The sequence below is a fragment of the Pseudophryne corroboree genome, chromosome 8, assembly GCF_028390025.1.
Source record: "Pseudophryne corroboree isolate aPseCor3 chromosome 8, aPseCor3.hap2, whole genome shotgun sequence".
Lineage (NCBI taxonomy): Eukaryota > Metazoa > Chordata > Amphibia > Anura > Myobatrachidae > Pseudophryne > Pseudophryne corroboree.
This window is the reverse complement of record NC_086451.1, coordinates 454,379,278-454,400,370: the sequence shown is the minus strand read 5'-3', so window position 1 is coordinate 454,400,370 and position 21,093 is coordinate 454,379,278. Positions and strand designations below refer to the sequence as shown.

The window sequence follows — 21,093 nt, the reverse complement described above, 5'->3', positions numbered from 1 at the left end:
GACATGGTACCGGGGACAGGACATGCCAGTTTCCTGGGAGTCACAGGGCTCTAGAGGGCGTTGTACCTGGGGGGACAGGACATGGTGCCAGTATCCTGGGGGTGACGGTGCTAGAGGACATGGTCCTGGGTGACAAGCTGGGTATAACCCATGACGGAGAGTCATGGTGCTATGGGAAAAGATGGTTATAGTATCCCGGGGGTGACAGAGTACTAGAAGTCATGCCCTCCTTGGAGGGTAGGGGTGGACACATGGTCAGAGGACATGATCCTGGGGAAGAGGTTATGGTGCAGTATCTAAGGTGTGAAGAGCTGGCAGGGTGTAAGCACTGCATAGTCCTAGAGGAGGGGACAGTCCAGGAGGAAGGGTTAGGGTGCCAGAGGACATATTCCCTGAGGAGGGGACAATGTGTCAGAGAACATAGTCCCGGAGGTGGGGACAGTGTGCCAGAGGACAGAATCCCAGAGGAAGGGATAGGGTGCCAGGGGACATAGTTCCGGATAAGGGGATAGGGTGCTAGAGGACGAATGGACAGGATGTCAAGGGACATAGTCCAGGAGGAGGGGACTGGGTGCCAGAGGACATAGTCCCAGAAGATGGGATAGGGTGCCAGAGGACATAGTCCCAGAGGAAGGGATAGAGTGCCAGAGATCATAGTTCCAGAGGAGGGGACTGGGTGCTAGAGGACGAATGGACAGGATGTCAAGGGACATAGTCCCGGAGGAGGGGACTGGGTGACAGAGGACATAGTCCCGGAGGAAGGGATAGAGTGCCAGAGATCATAGTTCCAGAGGAGGGGACTGGGTGCTAGAGGACGAATGGACAGGATGTCAAGGGACATAGTCCCGGAGGAGGGGACTGGGTGACAGAGGACATAGTCCCGGAGGAAGGGATAGAGTGCCAGAGATCATAGTTCCAGAGGAGGGGGCTGGGTGCTAGAGGACGAATGGACAGGATGTCAGGGGACATAGTCCCGGAGGAGGGGACTGGGTGCTAGAGGACGAATGGACAGGATGTCAAGGGACATAGTCCCGGAGGAGGGGACTGCGTGACAGAGGACATAGTCCCGGAGGAAGGGATAGAGTGCCAGAGATCATAGTTCCAGAGGAGGGGACTGGGTGCTAGAGGACGAATGGACAGGATGTCAAGGGACATAGTCCCGGAGGAGGGGACTGGGTGACAGAGGACATAGTCCCGGAGGAAGGGATAGAGTGCCAGAGATCATAGTTCCAGAGGAGGGGACTGGGTGCTAGAGGACGAATGGACAGGATGTCAGGGGACATAGTCCCGGAGGAGGGGACTGGGTGCTAGAGGACGAATGGACAGGATGTCAAGGGACATAGTCCCGGAGGAGGGGACTGGGTGCTAGAGGACGAATGGACAGGATGTCAAGGGACATAGTCCCGGAGGAGGGGACTGGGTGCTAGAGGACGAATGGACAGGATGTCAAGGGACATAGTCCCGGAGGAGGGGACTGGGTGCTAGAGGACGAATGGACAGGATGTCAAGGGACATAGTCCCGGAGGAGGGGACTGGGTGACAGAGGACATAGTCCCGGAGGAAGGGATAGAGTGCCAGAGATCATAGTTCCAGAGGAGGGGACTGGGTGCTAGAGGACGAATGGACAGGATGTCAAGGGACATAGTCCCGGAGGAGGGGACTGGGTGCTAGAGGACGAATGGACAGGATGTCAAGGGACATAGTCCCGGAGGAGGGGACTGGGTGACAGAGGACATAGTCCCGGAGGAAGGGATAGAGTGCCAGAGATCATAGTTCCAGAGGAGGGGACTGGGTGCTAGAGGACGAATGGACAGGATGTCAAGGGACATAGTCCCGGAGGAGGGGACTGGGTGCCAGAGAACTTAGTCCCGGAGGAAGGGATAGAGTGCCAGAGATCATAGTTACAGAGAAGGGGACTGGGTGCTAGAGGACAGGATGTCAGAGGACATAGTCCCGGAGGAGGGGACTGGGTACCAGAGGACATAGTCCCAGAGGAAGGGATAGGTTGCCAAATGACATGGTTCCGGAGGAGAGGATAGGGTGCTAGAGGACAGGATGTCAGAGGACATAGTTCCGGAGGAGGGGACTGGGAGCCAGAGGGCATAGTCCCGGAAGAAGTGATAGGGTGCCAGAGGGCATAGTTCTGGAGGAGGAGATAGGGTGCTAGAGGACGAAAGGATAGGATGTCAAGGGACATAGTCCCTGAGGATAGGACTGGGTGCCAGAGGACATGGTTCCAGAGGAGGGGACTGGGTGCTAGAGGACGAATGGACAGGATGTCAAGGGACATAGTCCCGGAGGAGGGGACTGGGTGACAGAGGACATAGTCCCGGAGGAAGGGATAGAGTGCCAGAGATCATAGTTCCAGAGGAGGGGACTGGGTGCTAGAGGACGAATGGACAGGATGTCAAGGGACATAGTCCCGGAGGAGGGGACTGGGTGCTAGAGGACGAATGGACAGGATGTCAAGGGACATAGTCCCGGAGGAGGGGACTGGGTGCCAGAGAACTTAGTCCCGGAGGAAGGGATAGAGTGCCAGAGATCATAGTTACAGAGAAGGGGACTGGGTGCTAGAGGACAGGATGTCGGAGGACATAGTCCCGGAGGAGGGGACTGGGTACCAGAGGACATAGTCCCAGAGGAAGGGATAGGGTGCCAAATGACATGGTTCCGGAGGAGAGGATAGGGTGCTAGAGGACAGGATGTCAGAGGACATAGTTCCGGAGGAGGGGACTGGGAGCCAGAGGGCATAGTCCCGGAAGAAGTGATAGGGTGCCAGAGGGCATAGTTCTGGAGGAGGAGATAGGGTGCTAGAGGACGAAAGGATAGGATGTCAAGGGACATAGTCCCTGAGGATAGGACTGGGTGCCAGAGGACATGGTTCCAGAGGAGGGGACTGGGTGCTAGAGGACGAATGGACAGGATGTCAAGGGACATAGGTGGTCATTCCAAGTTGATCGCTAGCTGCTTTCGTTCGCTCTGCAGCGATGAGGCAAAAAAAGGCACCTATGCGTATGCGGCACAATGCGCACGTGCGTCGTACTATTGAAACGAACGATGTAGTTTCACACAAGGTCTAGCGAAGCTTTTCAGTCGCACTGCTGGCCGCAGAGTGATTGACATGCAGAGGGGGCGTTTCTGGGTGTCAACTGACCGTTTTCAGGGAGTGTCTGGAAAAACGCAGGCATGCCAGGAATAACGCAGGGCGTGTTCGTGACGTCAAAACAGGAACTGAACAGTCTAAAGTGATCGCAAGCACTGAGTAGGTATTGAGCTACTCTAAAACTGCACAAAAAAAGATTGCCGCCGCTCTGCGATCCCTTCGTTCGCACTTCTGCTAAGCTAAGATACACTCCCAGAGGGCGGCGGCATAGCGTTTGCACGGCTGCTAAAAACAGCTAGCGAGCGAACAACTCGAAATGACCACCATAGTCCCAGAGGAAGGGATAGAGTGCCAGATATCATAGTTACAGAAGAGGGGACTGGGTGCTAGAGGACATAGGGGGTCATTCCGACCCATTCGCACGTAGCGGTTTGTTGTTGTGGTGCGAACGGGTCTGGAATGCGCATGCGCGGCGGCCGCACTGCGCACACGCGTCGTTGCCTGGTGACAGGGGTCGCTGGGTTACGTCGCGCCCAACAAAGAAAGCAGTCGCAGAGCCGACCGCAAGAAGATTGACAGAAAGAAGGCGTTCCTGGGCGTCACCAGACCGTTGCCTGCCGTTTTCGGGTAGTGGTGAAGAAAACGCAGGCGTGTCCATGAGAACGGAGGGCGGATGTCTGACGTCAAAGCCGGCCCCAGCATCGCTGAGATCGTCTCACAGGGTACAAGCGATCGTAGCCCTGCTAAGCTAAAATACACTCCCCCATAGGCGTGGACTAGTTGATCGCAGCAGCAGCAAAAAGTTGTTGGCGGAATGACCACCATAGTCCCAGAGGAGGGGACTGGGTGCCAGGGGACATAGGGGGTCATTCCGACCCGATCACTCGCTGTAGTTGTTCGCAGCGCAGCGATGGGGTCGGAACTGCACATGCGCCGGTGCCACAGTGCGCCGGCGCATGCCGGACGGCCGAAGTCTGACGTTCACTAGCGATCGCCTCTGCCTGATCAACAGGCAGAGGCGGTTGCTGGGCGGGAGGGAGCAGCACGGCGGCGTTTGGCTGCGGTTTTGTGGGCGCGTTCCGGCCAACGCAGGCGTGGCTGGACCGTGCGTGTGGCGGGCCACAGCGGCTGCGTGACGTCCAGGGTTAGCGACTAGCAACTCCCGGTCAGCCGCAGGAACTGCGCTGGCCGGGAGTTACTCAACAAGTACAAAAACATCGCCGCTGTGCAATGCTTTTCTACTTGTGTGGGGGGGCGACAGACATGCGGGGCGGACTAGCCCTGTGCTGGGCGTCTGTGTCTGGGAACATGATCGTAGCTGTGCCAAATTTAGCACAGCTACGATCAACTTGGAATGACCCCCATAGTTCCAGAGGAGGGGACTGGGTGCCAGAGAACATAATCCTGGGGCTGTGGCAGGGCGTTAGGGCATGTGACTCGGAGAGAAAAGGCCTGGTGCCGAGTGTGAGGGTGCCAGGAGAGTGTGTCACCATCCGTGTCGCTAGTATGTGTGTTTATATGATTAGTAAAAGTGATTGACTTCTACTATATTGCTTCTATACATGTGCAGTGTAATAAAGCAGGGGCACCTTTGTAGTAATAAGCTGCTGATTGGTCGCCCTCCTGGCACTTCAGCAATGATTTACTCCCCCTCCGGTACCCAACATTTATTTAGTGTGCTATTCGGTTACAGGAGGAGGGGATAGGGTGTCTGCTCAGTGTTGATACATCTAGTGATGTATTAGTAAGCGCTGCCCATCTTTCTCGCTGCTTAGTAAAAATATTCAACATATTCCTAAATGATTGGTCGCTTTACTTTTATTGCAAAGTTGGTAAAAAAAAAAAAATGAAATTCCTATTTGCACACATGCATCCAGTTTTATGGCTTACACATAAGAAAGAGCTCACCCGTATCACTCTAAGGGGGTCATTCAGAGTTGATCGCAGCAGCAAATTTGTTAGCAGTTGGGCAAAACCATGGGGGTCATTCTGACCTGATTGTAGCCCTGTAAAGTTTTGCAGGACTACGATCAGGCACACTGACATGCGGGGGGACGGCCAGCACGGGGATAGTCCACCCCGCATGTCAGGCCCGCCCTTGCAGAAGTACAAAAGCATCGCACAGCCCCGATGCTTTTGCACTTCAGGAGTAACTCCCGGCCTGCGCAGCTTTTGCGTGCTGGCCGGGAGCTAATTGTCACTGCCCGGGTCGTAGTGGCTGCGTGTGACGTCACGCAGCCGCTGCGGCCCGCCCCCCGCATGGTCCAGCCACACCCACAAAACGGCGGCCAAACGCCGCCATGCCGCCCTCTCCCGCCCAGCGACCGTCTCCACCTGTCAATCAGGCAGAGGCAATTGTCAGCCATGCGCCGGCGCATGCATACTTCTGCCCTGATTGCTGCGCTGCGATGAACGGCAGCATGCGATCAGGTAAGGACGACACCCCATGTGCACTGCAGGTGGGGCAGATATAACGTGTGCAGAGAGAGTTAGATTTGGGTGGGTTATATTGTTTCTGTGCAGGGTAAATACTGGCTGCTTTATTTTTACACTACAATTTGGATTTCAGTTTGAACACACCCCACCCAAATCTAACTCTCTCTGCACATGTTACATCTGCCCCCTGCAGTGCACATGGGCCCTCATTCTGAGTTGTTCGCTCGCTAGCTGCTTTTAGCAGCTTTGCACACGCTAGGCCGCCGCCCTCTGGGAGTGAATCTTAGCATAGTAAAATTGCGAACGAAAAATTAGCAGAATTGCGAATAGACACTTCTTAGCAGTTTCTGAGTAGCTCCAGACTTACTCGGCAACTGCGATCAGTTCAGTCAGTTTCGTTCCTGGTTTGACGTCACAAACACACCCAGCGTTCGCCCAGACACTCCCCCGTTTCTTCAGACACTCCCGCATTTTTCCCAGAAACGGCAGCGTTTTTTCACACACACCCATAAAACGGCCAGTTTCCACCCAGAAACACCCACTTCCTGTCCATCACATTACGATCACCAGAACGAAGAAAAAACCTCGTAATGCCGTGAGTAAAATTCCTAACTGCATAGCAAATGTACTTGGCGCAGTCGCAGTGCGAACATTGCACATGCGCAATTAGCGGAAAATCGCTGCAATGCGAACAAAATTACAGAGCGAACAACTCGGAATGACCACCATGGTTTTGGCCAACTGCTAACAAATTTGCTGCTGCAATCAGATCTGAATTAGGCCCCATGATCTGACCCTATAAAAGCATTCTGTGACCACCTGCGCAGAGTTTAGCTGCACTATGAGAAAAGTATAATGTAGCCGCTGTGCATATGTTTTGTACTGTACTATGGCCCTCATTCCGAGTTGTTCGCTCGCTAGCTGTTTTTATGCCGCCGCCCTCTGGGAGTGTATCTTAGCTTAGCAGAAGTGAGAACGAAAGGATCGCACAGCGGCTACAAAAAAAGATTGTGCAGCTTCAGAGTAGCTCCAGACCTACTCCTACCTTGCGATCACTGCAGACTGTTTAGTTCCTGTTTTGACGTCACAAACACGCCCTGTGTTCGGACAGCCACTCCCCCGTTTCCTCAGCCACTCCTGCGTTTTTATCTGGCGCGCCTGCTTTTTTTTCACACACTCCCCAAAAAACAGTTACCACCCAGAAACATTCCTGTCAATCACTCTGCGGCCAGCAGTGCGACTGAAAAGCGTCGCTAGAGCTTGTGTAAAACTGCATCGGCTTTTGTGAAAGTACGTCGCGCGTGCGCACCATACGCATGTGCAGACGTGGCGCTTTTCAGCCTGATCGCTGCACTGCAAACAACGGCAGCTAGCGATCAACTCGGAATGACCACCAATGTGTAGCTGTGCATAGTGATTCCATCGTGTTTCTTCTTCTTCAGTTGATATCAGGCAGGTACCTGCTGTATATACAGAGCTCCAGAGTAATGTGATGTTTGGCCAGTGTACTGAGTATCATACCAGGTGGTAATAACTATTCCAGAGCCTTTATACAAATCACTGACACTGATAGAAATGATCTCTCTAGTGTTCAGTCTTCTGGTAAGTGCAGGCCTGTAGTTATCCAGATCATGGGGCTGATTCTGCCACTGCTTTAGCGTCTTTTGTCGTAGTTGCGTCTGCGACTTTGTTCAAATGCTGGTAGCAGTCCTTCCCCCGGTGTGTAAGTGTGCGTCGGTTTGCGCGAGTACTGAGACGACCACTTTGAGCGTCATTAGACGCAACCAGCGATCGCACTGTTGAATCTTGCACCTGGTGTACAGACAGCAGTGTGAGTGATACGCATCTGATTATACGACTAGTGCTGCGACATACTTATCACATGCCCATCAGACCGCGGATCTCTGTGCGTTTGAATATCCACAGCCCAGTAACGCGCTTCCCATTCGCTACTGCATGTATGTGCGCTCACACTGTGGGACACGTGCGCTGTGCGACTTTTGAGCTACTTACAGACATGCGCCGATGAAAAACATTGACCAGTTGCAGGAAAGTGGGCATTGCGTCCGACTCCTGTGTGTTCAGTGACTCCACCTGTATGACAAATGGCTGAATCTCATGTTCCCAGGCCAGAGCTGCATTAGCACAGTTACAGAAATCCCCTACCACCCCCACTCTAGCTGTTATTACTGAACTCCGATATAACTTTGGAATGGAACATTTCGCAGCCCCCTTCTCTATGAAGCCAGTTTCAGCGGAATCGGAAGGGTTTTCTTGGCAACTAGGTAATGAAGCTAGAACTGATATTCCTAATTAAATTACATTTCTGTAGTTTCATTATTGAATTGTGTGATGTAGAAGTAGGGGGTGGCCTGCTTAGCCACATACTGGCTTGTAGCGTTCATTCTAGCACCCTGCACCTTTCAAAACCCGTGCAGTTCCTCTTTCTGGCCTGTGGTGCTACTAGCACACTCTGGTCTGTATCTCAGTGCAGACATACAGTCCAAACTGTACTAGAAGCACCAAAGCAGAGTGTGACACCACAGGCAAAAAAGAGGAACTACACAGGTTTTGAAAGGTGCAGGGTGCTAGAATGACCACTAGCTTGTATTTTGCCATGTATAATGATTTGTGTTATGGGTGTATTTTACGTATTTCCGGCTGATTTTAAAGGTTAACGAAAAAAGCCATAGTAAATGCTATTCAGAATGTTAGTACATAGTGTAAAAGTGCATGGCATACAGTTTATTATCAATTGGTTTGAATATGATATCACTCAGATGGCGTCTTCATTTGTGATACACATCTGTAGTCTATTTCTGAGGTTTCGCATCACTCAGCAGCTCATTTCCTGCATTACCGCTGTAACTTCATGATGAAGCTCACTGTCATTTGTCTGGCTAGATTACCAAGCAGAATTGTCATTTCTGGGCGGAAAACCATCCTCATCAGCTTCATGAAAGGCTTCTGCACAGTGGATTAACAGACCGACAGTCAAAGGGTCGCCACCTTATGGCCGACAGGGTCAACATGAAAAAGATAGACAGTACAGTTTTTTTTTTTTTGGGGGGGGGGGGTGTTATTTTGTATGTTTAACCAAATATAGCCCAAATCCGTAAAAGCGCGGACTCTCTTCACTCGCCACGCTTCGGGCAAGGTTACTAAAGGTAATACTTTGTGAAACGGATAGTAAATTCAGCAAACATTGTATGAACATGAAAACAAAAACAAAAAATGTGTTGATATGTATGTCGACCATTACCACGTTGACCTTTTTATATGTCGGCCTTTTGTACCTATTGACCTATTGTCTGTCGATCTATCATCCACCACCACTCTACACAGCCAACACGGCCATCTGAAACCTGAGGGCTACAAACATCCACCAAGAACCATAAATGTACTGGCTGCTGTACGCCAAGAAATGACCCTATCATATCCAAAACCAATTAATAATAAACTATTCCACGCACTTGTGTGTTCTATGCACTTTACGTTATGTACTGGAATAGCATTTACCATGCCTTTTTAGTTAACCTTTAAAATCCGGGATTTCTCTAACGTCCTAAGTGGATGCTGGGGACTCCGTAAGGACCATGGGGAATAGCGGCTCCGCAGGAGACTGGGCACATCTAAAGAAAGCTTTAGGACTACCTGGTGTGCACTGGCTCCTCCCCCTATGACCCTCCTCCAAGCCTCAGTTAGATCTTTGTGCCCGAACGAGAAGGGTGCACACTAGGGGCTCTCCTGAGCTTCTTAGTGAAAGTTTTAGTTTAGGTTTTTTATTTTCAGTAAGACCTGCTGGCAACAGGCTCACTGCATCGAGGGACTAAGGGGAGAAGAAGCGAACTCACCTGCGTGCAGAGTGGATTGGGCTTCTTAGGCTACTGGACATTAGCTCCAGAGGGACGATCACAGGCCCAGCCATGGATGGGTCCCAGAGCCGCGCCGCCGGCCCCCTTACAGAGCCAGAAGACAGAAGAGGTCCGGAAAATCGGCGGCAGAAGACATCCTGTCTTCATCAAGGTAGCGCACAGCACTGCAGCTGTGCGCCATTGCTCCTCAGCACACTTCACACTTCGGTCACTGAGGGTGCAGGGCGCTAGGGGGGGGGCGCCCTGAGCAGCAATAAAAACACCTTGGCTGGCGAAAATACATCACATATAGCCCCCAGGGCTATATGGATGAATTTTAACCCCTGCCAGAATCCATAAAAAAGCAGGTGAAAAGTCAAAGAAAAAGGGGCGGAGCCTATCTCCTCAGCACACTGGCGCCATTTTCCCTCACAGCTCCGTTGGAGGGAAGCTCCCCTGGCTCTCCCCTGCAGTCACTACACTACAGAAAGGGTTAAAAAAGAGAGGGGGGCACTAATTAGGCGCAGTATTAACAATACAGCAGCTATAAGGGGAAAAACACTTATATAAGGTTATCCCTGTATATATATAGCGCTTTGGTGTGTGCTGGCAAACTCTCTCTCTGTCTCCCCAAAGGGCTAGTGGGGTCCTGTCCTCTATCAGAGCATTCCCTGTGTGTGTGCTGTATGTCGGTACGTTTGTGTCGACATGTATGAGGAGAAAAATGATGTGGAGACGGAGCAGATTGCCTGTAATAGTGATGTCACCCCCTAGGGGGTCGACACCTGAGTGGATGAACTGTTGGAAGGAATTACGTGACAGTGTCAGCTCTGTATAAAAGACAGTGGTTGACATGAGACAGCCGGCTACTCAGCTTGTGCCTGTCCAGACGTCTCATAGGCCGTCAGGGGCTCTAAAGCGCCCGTTACCTCAGATGGCAGATATAGACGCCGACACGGATACTGACTCCAGTGTCGACGGTGAAGAGACAAATGTGACTTCCAGTAGGGCCACACGTTACATGATTGAGGCAATGAAAAATGTTTTACACATTTCTGATAATACGAGTACCACCAAAAAGGGGTATTATGTTCGGTGAGGAAAAACTACCTGTAGTTTTCCTGAATCTGAGAAATTAAAAAACACCCCCTAGGGTGGATAAAGCGCTCACACGCTTGTAAGGGCTCTACCCTCTCCTGAGATGGCCGCCCTTAAGGATCCTGCTGATAGAAAGCAGGAGGGTATCCTAAAATGTATTTACACACATACTGGTGTTATACTGCGACCAGCAATCGCCTCAGCCTGGATGTGCAGTGCTGGGTTGGCGTGGTCGGATTCCCTGACTGAAAATATTGATACCCTAGATAGGGACAGTATATTTTTGCCTATAGAGCATTTAAAAGATCCATTTCTATATATGCGCGATGCACAGCGGAATATTTGCCGACTGGCATCAAGTCTAAGTGCGTTGTCCATTTCTACCAGTAGAGGGTTATGGACACGTCAGTGGTCAGGTGATGCGTATTCCAAACGGCATTTGGAAGTATTGCCTTAATAAGGGGAGGAGTTATTTGGGGTCGGTCTTTCAGACCTGGTGGCCACGGCAACAGCTGGGAAATCCACGTTTGTACCCCAGGTCGCCTCTCAACATGAGAAGACGCCGTATTATCAGGCGCAGTCTTTTCGTGGACAAGCGGGCAAAATGTTCCTCATTTCTGCCCCGTGACAGAGGGAGAGGAAAAAGGCTGCAGAAATCAGCCAGTTCCCAGGAACAGAAACCCTCTCCCGCCTCTGCCAAGCCCTCAGTATGACGCTGGGGCTTTACAAGCAGAATCAGGCACGGTGGGGGGCTTGTCTCAATGAATTTCAGCGCGCAGTGGGCTCACTCGCAAGTAGACCCCTGGATCCTTCAGGTGATATCTCAGGGGTACAAATTAGAATTCGAGGCGTCTCCCCCTCGCCGTTTTTCCTAAAATCGGCTTTACCGATGTCTCCTTCTGACAGGGAGACAGTTTTGGAAGCCATTCACAAGCTGTATTCCCAGCAGGTGATAATCAAGGTACCCCTCCTGCAACAGGGAACGGGGTATTATTCCACACTGTTGTGGTACCGAAGCCGGACGGCTCGGTGAGACCGATTCTAAATCTAAAATCTTTGAACACTTACATACAGAGGTTCAAATTCAAGATTGAGTCACTCAGAGCAGTGATTGCGAACCTGGAAGAAGGGGACTACATGATGTCTCGGGACATCAAGGATGCTTACCTTCATGTCAAAATTTACCCTTCTCACCAAGGGTACCTCAGGTTTATGGTACAGAACTGTCACTATCAGTTCAGACGCTGCCGTATGGATGGTCCACGGCACCCCGGGTCTTTACCAAGGTAATGGCCGAAATGATGATATTCCTTCGAAGGAAGGGAATTTTAGTTATCCCTTACTTGGACGATTCCCTGATAAGGGTAAGATCCAGGGAACAGTTGGAGATCGGTGTAGCACTATCTCAGGTAGTGTTGCGGCAGCACGATTGGATTCTCAATATTCCAAAATCGCAGCTGGTTCCGACGACTTGTCTTCTGTTCCTAGGGATGATCCTGGACACAGTCCAGAAAAAGGTGTTTCTCCCGGAGGGGAAAGCCAGGGAGTTATCCGAGCTAGTCAGGAACCTCCTAAAACCGAGCCAAGTCTCAGTGCATCAATGCACAAGGGTTCTGGGTAAAATGGTGGCTTCCTACGAAGCAATCCCATTCGGCAGATTCCACGCAAGAACTTTCCAGTGGGACCTGCTGGACAAATGGTCCGGGTCGCATCTTCAGATGCATCAGCGGATAACCCTGTCACCAAGGACAAGGGTGTCCCTCCTGTGGTGGTTGCAGAGTGCTCATCTTCTAGAGGGCCGCAGATTCGGCATTCAGGACTGGGTCCTGGTGACCACGGATGCCAGCCTGCGAGGCTGGGGAGCAGTCACACAGGGAAGGAATATCTAGGGCTTATGGTCAAGCCTGGAGACATCACTTCACATAAATATCCTGAAGCTAAGGGCCATTTACAATGCTCTAAGCTTAGCAAGACCTCTGCTTCAAGGTCAGCCGGTGTTGATCCAGTCGGACAACATCACGGCAGTCACCCACGTAAACAGACAGGGTGGCACAAGAAGCAGGAGGGCAATGGCAGAAGCTGCAAGGATTCTTCGCTGGGCGGAAAATCATGTGATAGCACTGTCAGCAGTGTTCATTCCGGGAGTGGACAACTGGGAAGCAGACTTCCTCAGCACGACCTCCACCCGGGAGAGTGGGGACTTCACCCAGAAGTCTTCCACATGATTATAAACCGTTGGGAAAAACTCGACGGGTATTGCGCCAGGTCAAGGGACCCTCAGGCAATAGCTGTAGACGCTCTGGTAACACCGTGGGTGTACCAGTCAGTGTATGTGTTCCCTCCTCTGCCTCTCATACCCAAGGTACTGAGATTGATAAGATGGAGAGGAGTAAGCACTATATTCGTGGCTCCGGATTGGCCAAGAAGGACTTGGTAACCGGAACTTCAAGAGATGCTCACGGAGGATCCGTGGCCTCTACCTCTAAGAAGGGACCTGCTCCAACAAGGACCCTGTCTGTTCCAAGACTTACCGCGGCTGCGTTTGACGGCATGGCGGTTGAACGCCGGATCCTGAAGGAAAAAAAAAGGCATTCCGGATGAAGTCATCCCTATCCTGATCAAATACACAAGGTGGGAAGCTGCTCAATCAGATTGTAATGTCACTCAGGTGCTAAAAGGGGAGGGGTAATTCTGTGTAGGAAAAAAAAAAACTGTGTTCCCTAATGCACACCGAGTGAATAATATTACTATATAATAATAGTCAGATAATACGGAGATCTTAGTTGCGTATATCTGCAGATATAGGGTTAAGCCCCCAGGCCGATCGACAAGGCTTCTCCGTCACTGGGGGTCCCTAATACTAGGTATGGGCCTGGGGTGCAGGACCCCACAATGCCGGCACAGGTCGGCCACCCCAGGTCAGCACACAGGTGAAAATTAATAGGGGTTAATAAGAAGCACAGAAGTGCTATGTAAGTGGTGTGATTAAAAAATATATACAAAGTGATAGGAAAAATAATAAGTGTTAATAAAGTGTTAGGGTGTGCCGACCTGCAACAGTCCACCCATACCGACACAGGGGCCACTGCACCCCACACCCACCCCATAAATAATTACATATATATATCTGGATAAAATTATTATCTGACTATTATTATATAGTAATATCATTCACTCGGTGTGCATTAGGGAACACAGTTTTTTTTTTTCCTATCCTGATCAAAGCCAGGAAGGATGTAACCGCAAAACATTATCACCGCATTTGGCGAAAATATGTTGCGTGGTGCGAGGCCAGTAAGGCCCGACGGAGGAAATTCAACTGGGTCGATTCCTACATTTCCTGCAAACAGGAGTGTCTATTGGCCTGAAATTGGGGTCCATTAAGGTTCAAATTTCGGCCCTGTCAATTTTCTTCCAAAAAGAACTAGCTTCAGTCCCTGAAGTTCAGACGTTTGTAAAAGGGGTACTGCATATACAGTCTCCTTTTGTGCCTCCAGTGGCACTTTGGGATCTCAATGTAGTTTTTTTGGGTTCCAAAAGTCACATTGGTTTGAACCACTTAAATCTGTGGAGTTAAAATATCTCACATGGAAAGTGGTCATGCTGTTGGCCCTGGCCTGGGCCAGGCGCGTGTCAGAATTGGCGGCTTTATCCTGTAAAAGCCCTTATCTGATTTTCCATTCGGACAGGGCGGAATTGAGGACTCGTCCTCAGTTTCTCCCTAAGGTGGTTTCAGCGTTTCACCTGAACCAACCTATTGTGGTGCCTGCGGCTACTAGGGACTTGGAGGACTCCAAGTTGCTAGACGTTGTCAGGGCCCTGAAAATATATGTTTCCAGGACGGCTGGAGTCAGAAAATCTGACTCGCTGTTTATCCTGTATGCACCCAACAAGCTGGGTGCTCCTGCTTCTAAGCAGACTATTGCTCGTTGGATTTGTAGTACAATTCAGCTTGCACATTCTGTGGCAGACCTGCCACAGCCAAAAATCTGTAAATGCCCACTCCACAAGGAAGGTGGGCTCATCTTGGGCGGCTGCCCAAGGGGTCTCGGCTTTACAACTTTGCCGAGCAGCTACTTGGTCAGGAGCAAATACGTTTGTAAAATTCTACAAAATTGATACCCTGGCTGAGGAGGACCTGGAGTTCTCTCAATTGGTGCTGCAGAGTCATCCGCACTCTCCCGCCCGTTTGGGAGCTTTGGTATAATCCCCATGGTCCTTACGGAGTCCCCAGCATCCACTTAGGACGTTAGAGAAAATAAGAATTTACTTACCGATAATTCTATTTCTCGTAGTCCGTAGTGGATGCTGGGCGCACATCCCAAGTGCGGATTGTCTGCAATACTGGTACATAGTTATTGTTACCAAAAAATCGGGTTATTGCTGTAGTGAGCCATCTTTTCTAGAGGCTCCTCTGTTATCATGCTGTTAACTGGGTTCATATCACAAGTTGTACGGTGTGATTGGTGTGGCTGGTATGAGTCTTACCCGGGATTCAAAATCCTTCCTTATTGTGTACGCTCGTCCGGGCACAGTATCCTAACTGAGGCTTGGAGGAGGGTCATAGGGGGAGGAGCCAGTGCACACCAGATAGTCCTAAAGCTTTCTTTAGATGTGCCCAGTCTCCTGCGGAGTCGCTGTTCCCCATGGTCCTTACGGAGTCCCCAGCATCCACTACGGACTACGAGAAATAGAATTATCGGTAAGTAAATTCTTATTTTTTTTTCCTGCCTCACCCTGTATGTGCCGCATATTTTATTACACTCCGTTGTCACTTTATTAGGTACACATTTTTAGTACTGGCAGGACACCCCTTTGCCCCCAGAACAGCTTGAACTCTCTGTGGCATAGGTACAACAAGGTTTTGCAAACATTCCTTACAGACTTTGGGGGTCATTCAGATCTGATCGCTGCTTTGCGTTTTTGCACAGCGGGCGATCAGATCCGAACTGCGTATGCACCCTACTGCGCTGGCATGTCGCACGGCTGCAACGGGTGTCGCTGGTCAGCGACTGGATTGTGCGAAGAATCCATTCGCATGGGCGTTCGCAAGGAGATTGACATGAAGAGGGCGTTTGTGGGTGGCAACTGACCGTTTTCAGGGAGTGTCCGAAAAAACGCAGGCGGGATCAAGCGTTTTGAGGGCGGGTGTATGAAGTCAAATCTGGTCCTGGACAGGCTGAAGTGATCGCAGCGGCTGAGTAAGTCCTGGGCTGCGCAGAGACTGCACAAGATCTGTTTGTACAGCTCAGCTACACATGCGATCGCACACTTGCACAGCGAAAAAATACACTCCGCTGTAGGCGGCGACTATCCGATTGCAGGGCTGCAAAAATCGCTGCCTAGCGATCAGATCTGAATGACCCCCTTTGGCCCTTAGTGACATGGCGACATCACACACTTGCTGCAGATTCCCCCGGCCAGCCAATAAGATCCTTTGCCTTTTTCAAATACAGCCTGTTACATGGCAGTTAGGAGCTGATTGGTCGGTACTTTCTCTCTCCACTTTCTCTTTCTCCAAGCTTTGATACATCGGCCCCTTGGAATCTCCCTGCCACCACATCCCAGCAGTGCTGAGATCTGGTGACTGGCTGCCTTTGGAGTACACTGAGCTCATTGTCTTGTTCCAGCCTGAGATGACGTGTGCTGTGTTACATGGGGGATCATTCCGAGATGATTGTAGCAGCTACGATCATTCACACTGACATGCGGGGGGACGCCCAGCACATGTCTAGCCCGTTCCGCATGTCAGTGCCGCGCCCCCCACACACACACACACAAGTGCAAAGGCATCGCACAGCGGCGATGCCTTTGCACTTCAAGAGTAGCTCCCGACCAGTGCAGCTTTAGCGTGCTGGTCGGGAGCTACTCTGTCGGCCACTCAGTTTGGTCCGGCCACTCCTGCGTTGACCGGACCGCACGCACGAAACGGCGACCAAACACCGCCGTTCTCTCACCCAGCAACCGCCTCTGCCTGTCAATCAGGCAGAGGCGATCGTAGCGGCCCGAAGGCCTTCGGACGTCTGGCATGCGCCGGCGCACTGCGGCGCCGGTGCATGCGCAGTTCTGACCCGATTGCAACGCTGCAATAAACTCCAGCGTGCGATCGGTCAGAATGACCCCCTATGATGCGCGGTCCTGCTGCAAGTAGCCATTAGGGTGGGTAGACTGTGACCTTAAAGGGATGCCCATGGTCAGGTAGGAAGCCTGATTTGTGCCATGAAAGCATTCCCCCCATCATTACACCATCCTGAACCTCTGACGCAAGGCAGGCCGGATCCATCACTTCTTGTTTACCCCACATTCTGACTCTGCCATCTGCATTTTACACCAGGATTGGAGCTTTGTCAGACCAGGCAGTTTCCCTGTATGCAGCGCCCAGTGTTCTGACGATCCTGTGCTCTTGGCAGGAGTGGATTCCCGTGTGGTCTTCTGCTGTAGCCCATCCACTTCAAGGCGTGACGGTCTGTGTGTGCGGTTATTCCCTCTTGCATAGCACATTTATAACACATGGTTATTTGTTACTGTCACCTTGCTTGAGCCAACCTGGCAGTTCTCCTCTGAGCTCTCTCAGTAACAAAGCTGTTTCACCCACAGAACTGCCACTCGCTGGATGAGTTTGTGCCCATCATTCTTTATACTCTAAGTACTGAGGTTGGTAAAATCCTATGAAATCAGCAGTTTCTACTATACCCAAGCCTTCCTGTCTGGCTCCAACAAAGATTCCACTGTCAAAGTCACATTTCATCCCAATTCAGGAGTTTGGTCTGAACTAGTGTTTATTCTAGCACCCTGCACCTTTCAAATCCTGTGCAGTTCCTCTTTCCTGCCTGGGGTGTCGCTCTCTGCTCTGGTGCTTCTCAGCACACACAGGTCTGTATCACAGCGCTGAGTAACAGATCAGAGTGTGCTGAGAAGCACCAGAGCAGAGAGCGACACCCCAGGCATGAAAGAGGAGCTTCACGGATTTTGAAAGGTGCAGGGTGCTAGAATGAACACTACTGAACAACAACTGAACCTCTTGACCATGTCTGCATGCTTTTATGAATTTAGCTGCTACAATATGATTGGCTGATTAGATACTTGCATAAACAAACAGGTGTACACAAGTAAGTGGCCACTGTGTGTATTGTGAGCTTGTGTTCTGTGACTCCACTGCCATCGATGGTTAATGGTCTTCCATCATTGGTACAAAGCTATTGATGGTTTACTTATGCACAGAGCGTGGCCGGCATTCGCCATCGTGGATAAGCCACTGTTACCATCAGTGGCCTCCCATCGAGAGGCAATGGGCAACCCTAGCTTACGGTGAAATCGTAACTTTGACCCTCCATTGCCTCCCCCATTAACCAAACTGTGGATATCCCACAGTTTGGGATAACCTGTCCTGCATGGCCAGGTGCTTCTTGCGGAGAGATGGGAGGTTCAGCCAGCGCTGTGTTATACCCCTTTTCCACTAGCTAAATGTACCCGTGTTTTTGCACGGGGGGGGGGGGGGGCGCGCGTCAACACAGGTTTTTAGTAAGTGGAAACGGCTCAACACGGGTTAAGTGGCCCTGGAATCCTACCTGGGTAGCTACCTGGGTTGAACACGGAAACACGGTAATGACCCGGTAATTGTACAGTGGAAACAGTCATTACCCGTGTTTTCAGACCCGAGTAACGAGTGACATCAATAGGGCCTTTACAAAGCTCACCCAGGTTAAGTGGAAACAGATCTGACCCGGGAATAACCTGTGTCGAAGTGCAGTGGAAAGGGCGGGGCTGACATGGGTTGTAACCGGGTTAAACATCCTGGATCAGACCCGGTACTCCGGTGGAAAAGGGGTATTAGTGTCTAACATGGGCGTTGACCAGACAAAACCACGGCCTTCCTTGTATCGCCGCCATTGGAGTAACCTGTGCTGCATTTTTAAATTGAGGGTATTTTTTAGAGATGAGCGGGTTCGGTTCCTCGGAATCCGAACCCGCCCGAACTTCATGATTTTTTACACGGATCCGAGCGACTCGGATCTTCCCGCCTTGCTCGGTTAACCCGAGCGCGCCCGAACGTCATCATGACGCTGTCGGATTCTCGCGAGACTCGGATTCTATATAAGGAGCCGCGCGTCGCCGCCATTTTCACACGTGCATTGAGATTGATAGGGAGAGGACGTGGCTGGCGTCCTCTCCATTTAGATTAGGGTTGAGAGTGAGAGAGAGAGAGAGATTGACCTGAGGCTGTGATACTGTAGAAGAGAGTGCAGAGTTTAGTGACTGACGACCACAGTGACCACCAGACAGTGCAGTTGTTTGTTTTATTTAATATATCCGTTCTCTGCCTGAAAAAAACGATACACACAGTGACTCAGTCACATACCATATCTGTGTGCACTGCTCAGCCCAGTGTGCTGCATCAATGTATATATATATCTGACTGTGCTCAGCTCACACAGCTTATAATTGTGGGGGAGACTGGGGAGCACTGCAGTGCCAGTTATAGGTTATAGCAGGAGCCAGGAGTACATAATATTATATTAAAATTAAACAGTGCACACTTTTGCTGCAGGAGTGCCACTGCCAGTGTGACTAGTGACCAGTGACCTGACCACCAGTATATATAATATTAGTAGTATACTATCTCTTTATCAACCAGTCTATATTAGCAGCAGACACAGTACAGTGCGGTAGTTCACGGCTGTGGCTACCTCTGTGTCGGCACTCGGCAGCCCGTCCATAATTGTATATACCACCTAACCGTGGTTTTTTTTTCTTTCTTTATACATACATACTAGTTACGAGTATACTATCTCTTTATCAACCAGTCTATATATTAGCAGCAGACACAGTACAGTGCGGTAGTTCACGGCTGTGGCTACCTCTGTGTCGGCACTCGGCAGCCCGTCCATAATTGTATATACCACCTAACCGTGTTTTTTTTTTCTTTCTTTATACATACATACTAGTTACGAGTATACTATCTCTTTATCAACCAGTCTATATATTAGCAGCAGACACAGTACAGTGCGGTAGTTCACGGCTGTGGCTACCTCTGTGTCGGCACTCGGCAGCCCGTCCATAATTGTATATACCACCTAACCGTGGTTTTTTTTTCTTTCTTTATACATACATACATACTAGTTACGAGTATACTATCTCTTTATCAACCAGTCTATATTAGCAGCAGACACAGTACAGTGCGGTAGTTCACGGCTGTGGCTACCTCTGTGTCGGCACTCGGCAGCCCGTCCATAATTGTATATACCACCTAACCGTGGTTTTTTTTTCTTTCTTTATACATACATACTAGTTACGAGTATACTATCTCTTTATCAACCAGTCTATATATTAGCAGCAGACACAGTACAGTGCGGTAGTTCACGGCTGTGGCTACCTCTGTGTCGGTACTCGGCAGCCCGCCCATAATTGTATATACCACCTAACTGTGGTTTTTTTTTTCTTTCTTTATACATACATACTAGTTACGAGTATACTATCTCTTTATCAACCAGTCTATATATTAGCAGCAGACACAGTACAGTGCGGTAGTTCACGGCTGTGGCTACCTCTGTGTCGGCACTCGGCAGCCCGTCCATAATTGTATATACCACCTAACCGTGGTTTTTTTTTCTTTCTTTATAGTCATACTAGTTACGAGTATACTATCTCTTTATCAACCAGTCTATATTAGCAGCAGACACAGTACAGTGCGGTAGTTCACGGCTGTGGCTACCTCTGTGTCGGCACTCGGCAGCCCGTCCATAATTGTATATACCACCTAACCGTGTTTTTTTTTTCTTTCTTTATACATACATACTAGTTACGAGTATACTATCTCTTTATCAACCAGTCTATATATTAGCAGCAGACACAGTACAGTGCGGTAGTTCACGGCTGTGGCTACCTCTGTGTCGGCACTCGGCAGCCCGTCCATAATTGTATATACCACCTAACCGTGGTTTTTTTTTCTTTCTTTATACATACATACTACTACGACATCTCTTTATCAACCAGTCTATATTAGCAGCAGACACAGTACAGTACGGTAGTTCACGGCTGTGGCTACCTCTGTGTCTGCACTCGGCAGGCAGTCCGTCCATAATTGTATACCACCTAACCGTGGTTTTTTTTTCTTTCTTCTTTATACATACATAGTTACATAGACATCGCTTTATCAACCAGTCTATATTAGCAGCAGACACAGTACAGTACGGTAGTTCACGGCTGTGGCTACCTCTGTGTCTGCACTCGGCAGGCAGTCCGTCCATAATTGTATACCACCTAACCGTGGTTTTTTTTTCTTTCTTCTTTATACATACATAGTTACATAGACATCTCTTTATCAACCAGTCTATATTAGCAGCAGACACAGTACAGTACGGTAGTTCACGGCTGTGGCTACCTCTGTGTCTGCACTCGGCAGGCAGTCCATAATTGTATACTAGTATCCATCTCCATTGTTTACCTGAGGTGCCTTTTAGTTGTGCCTATTAAAATATGGAGAACAAAAATGTTGAGGTTCCAAAATTAGGGAAAGATCAAGATCCACTTCCACCTCGTGCTGAAGCTGCTGCCACTAGTCATGGCCGAGACGATGAAATGCCAGCAACGTCGTCTGCCAAG

General features: G+C 50.2%; 1 protein-coding gene across 3 annotated transcripts in view; it reads left to right on the top strand.

The window, feature by feature from the left end:
- MGAT1 (alpha-1,3-mannosyl-glycoprotein 2-beta-N-acetylglucosaminyltransferase) overlaps window positions 1-21,093 on the top strand; it is a 75,788-nt gene that overhangs the window by 3,211 nt on the left and 51,484 nt on the right. Inside the window, exon 1 of one of the 3 annotated variants that reach the window (XM_063938307.1) lies at window positions 7,805-7,824. The exons of the other annotated variants lie outside the window; for them this stretch is intronic. The gene's annotated coding sequence lies outside the window, so the exon portion shown is untranslated. Of the gene's footprint in view, window positions 1-7,804; window positions 7,825-21,093 lie in introns of those variants that run through there. 3 annotated transcript variants of the gene reach the window in all.